Raw genomic sequence first — 3,533 nt, forward strand, 5'->3', positions numbered from 1 at the left:
CCCAGTGTGGACTCAAGTGGGCCCAGTGTGGACTCAAGTGGGCCCAGCACTGACTCGAGTGGGCCCAGTGTGGATTCAAGTGCGCCCAGTGTGGAATCAGGTGGGCCCAGTGTGGACTCGAGTGGGTCCAATGTGGACTCGAGTGGGCCCAGTTTGGACTCAAATTGGCCCAGTGTGGACTCGAGTGGGCCCAGTGTGGGCTCAAGTGTGTCCAGCGTGGACTCAGGTTGGCCCGTGTGGACTCTGTGGACTCGAGTGGGCCCAGTTTGGACTCAAATTGGCCCAGTGTGGACTCGAGTGGGCCCAGTGTGGGCTCAAGTGTGTCCAGCGTGGACTCAGGTTGGCCCAGTGTGGACTCAGGTGGGCCCAGAGCTGACTCAAGTGTGCCAAGTGTGGAACTTGAGCGGTCCCAGTTTAGACTCAGGTGGGCACAGTGTGGACTCGAGTGGGCCCAGTGTGGACCTGAGTTGGCACAGTTGTGGACCTGAATGGGCCCAGTGTGGACTCAAGTGGGCCCAGTGTGGATTCGAGTGGGCCCAGTGTGGACTCAAGTGGGCCCAGTGTGGATTCGAGTGGGCCCAGTGTGGACTCATGTGGGCCAAGTGTGGACCCGGGTGGGCTCAGCGTGGACCAGAGTGGGCCCAGAGTGGACTCAGGGTGGGCCAGTGTGGACTAAAGTGGGCCTAGTGTGATTCAAGTGGGCCTAGTGTGGATTTGACTGGACCCAGTGTAGACTTGAGTGGGCCCAGTGTGGACATGAGTGGGTCCAGTGTGGATTTGAGTTGGCCCAGTGTGGACTCAAGTGGACCCAGCATTGACTCGAGTGGACCCAGAGTGGACTCAGGGTGGGCCAGTGTGGACTCAAGTGGGCCTAGTGTGGATTCAAGTGGGCCTAGTGTGGATTGACTGGACCTAGTGTGGACCCGAGTTGGCCCAGTGTAGACTCGGATGGGCCCAGTGTGGACTCGCATGGGCCCAGTTTAGACTTGGGTGGGCCCAGTGTGGACCTGAGTTGGCCCAGTGTGGACCCAAGTGGGCACAGTGTGGACTCGAGTGGGCCCAGGGTGGACCCGAGTGGGCCGAGTGTGGACTCAAATGGGCCCAGGGTAGACTCAGGTGGGCCCAGTGTGGACTTAAGTGGGCCCAGTGTGGACTCAAGTGGGCCCAGTGTGGACTCAAGTGGGCCCAGAGTGGACTCAAGTGGGCCCAGAGTGGACTCAGGGTGGGCCAGTGTGGACTTGAGCGGGCCCATTGTGGAATCAAGTGGGCCTAGTGTGGATTTGACTAGACCCAGTGTGGACTCAAGTGGGCCCAGTGTGTACTTGAGTGGGCCCAGTGTAGACTCGGGTGGACCCAGTGTGGACTCGAGTGAGCCCAGTGTGGACTAGAGTGGGCCTAGTGTGGACCCAAGTGGGCCCAGTGTGGACTTGGGTAGGCCCAGTCTGGAATCAAATGGGCCCAGTGTGGGCTTGAGTGGGCCCAGTGTATACTCGAATGGGCCCATTGTAGACACAGGTGGGCCCAGAGTGGACCCGAGTGGGCTCAGTGTGGACTCAAATGGGCCCAGGGTAGACTCAGGTGGGCCCAGTGTGGACTTAAGTGGGCCCAGTGCGGACTCAGGTGGGCCCAGTGTGGACGCGAGTGGGCCCAATGTGGACTCAAGTGGGCCCAGTGTGGACTAGAGTGGGCCCAGTGTGGACTCGAGTGGCCCAGTGTGGACTCGGGTGGGCCCAGTGTGGACTCGAATAGGCCCAGTGTAGACTCGTGTGGGCTCAGTTTGAACTCGATTGGGCCCAGCGTTGACTCGAGTGGACCCAGAGTGGACTCATGGTGGGCCAGTGTGGACTCAAGTGGGCCCAGGGCAGATTCAAGTCGGCCTAGTATGGATTTGACTGAACCCAGTGTAGACTCGGGTTGGAACTTTATTGCTGGAACAGCACAGCAGGTCAGGCAGCATCCAGGGAACAGGAGATTCGACGTTTCGGGCACAGGCCCTTCTTCAGGAATGAGCAGAGAGTGTTCAGCAGGAGAAGATAAAAGGTAGGGAGGAGGGACTTGGAGGAGGGGCGTTGGAAATGTGATAGGTGGAAAGGGACTCGAGTGGGCACAGTGTGGACCCGAGTGGGCCCAGAGTGGTATCAGGGTGGGTCAGTGTGGAGTCAAGTGGGTCCAGTGTGGATTCAAGTGGGCCTCGTGTTCATTTGACTGGACCCAGTGTTGATTCAAGTGGGCCCATTGTGGACTTGAGTGGGCCTGGTGTGGACTCGAGTGGGCCCAGTGTGGACTCAAGTGGGCCCAGTGTGGACTCAAGTGGGCCCAGCACTGACTCGAGTGGGCCCAGTGTGGACTCAAGTGCGCCCAGTGTGGAATCAGGTGGGCCCAGTGTGGACTCGAGTGGGTCCAATGTGGACTCGATTGGGCCCAGCGCTGACTCGAGTGGGCCCAGTGTGGACTCAAGTGCGCCCAGTGTGGAATCAGGTGGGCCCTGTGTGGACTCAAGTGGGCCCAGTGTAGACCTGAGTGGGCCCAGTGTGGACTCATGTGGGCCCAGTGTGGACTCGAGTGGGTCCAATGTGGACTCGAGTGGGCCCAATGTGAACTCAGGGTGGGCCAGTGTGGACTCAGGTGGGCCCAGTGTGGATCCGAATGGGCCCAGAGTAGACTCAGGTGGGCGCAGTGTGGACTCAAGTGGGCCTTGTGTGGACTCAGCTGGGCCCAGTGTGGAGTTAGGTGGGCCCAGTGTGGACATTGTGATGGGCCCAGTTTGGACCCGAGTTGGCCCAATGTTGTCCCGAGTGGGCCCAGTGTGGACCCCAGTGGGCCTACTGTGGATTCAAGTGGGCCTAGTGTGGATTTGACTGGACCCAGTGTGGACTCGAGTGGGCCCAGTGTGGACTCGAGTGGGCCCAGTGTAAACTCGAGCGGGCCCTGCGCTGACTCGAGTTTGCCTCGTGTGGACCCAAGTGGGCCCAGTGTGGACTCGAGTGGGGCCAGTGCTGACTTGAGTTGGCCTAGTGTGGACACGGGTGGGCCCAGTGTGGATCCTAGTGGGCCCAGAGTGGACTCAGGTTGGCCCAGTGTGGACTCAAGTGGACGTTTTGTGGACTCAGTTGGGCCCATGTGGACTCAGCTGGGCCCAGTGTGGAGTCGGGTGGGCCCAGTGTGGACATGTGTGGGCCCAGTGTGGACCCGAGTTGGCCCAATGTTGTCCCAAGTGGGCCCAGTGTGGACTCGAGTGGGCCTACTGTGGATTCAAGTGGGCCTAGTGTGGATTTGACTGGACCCAGTGTGGACTCGAGTGGGCCCAGTGTGGACTCGAGTGGGCCCAGAGTGGTATCAGGGTGGGCCAGTGTGGATTCAAGTTGGTCCAGTGTGGATTCAAGTGGGCCTCGTGTTCATTTGACTGGACCCAGTGTTGATTCAAGTGGGCCCATTGTGGACTTGAGTGGGCCTGGTGTGGACTCGAGTGGGCCCAGTGTGGACCCGACTGGGCTTAGCGTGGACCCGAGTGGGCCCAGTGTGGACTCGAGTGG

Source organism: Chiloscyllium plagiosum, chromosome 36, assembly GCF_004010195.1.
Source record: "Chiloscyllium plagiosum isolate BGI_BamShark_2017 chromosome 36, ASM401019v2, whole genome shotgun sequence".
Lineage (NCBI taxonomy): Eukaryota > Metazoa > Chordata > Chondrichthyes > Orectolobiformes > Hemiscylliidae > Chiloscyllium > Chiloscyllium plagiosum.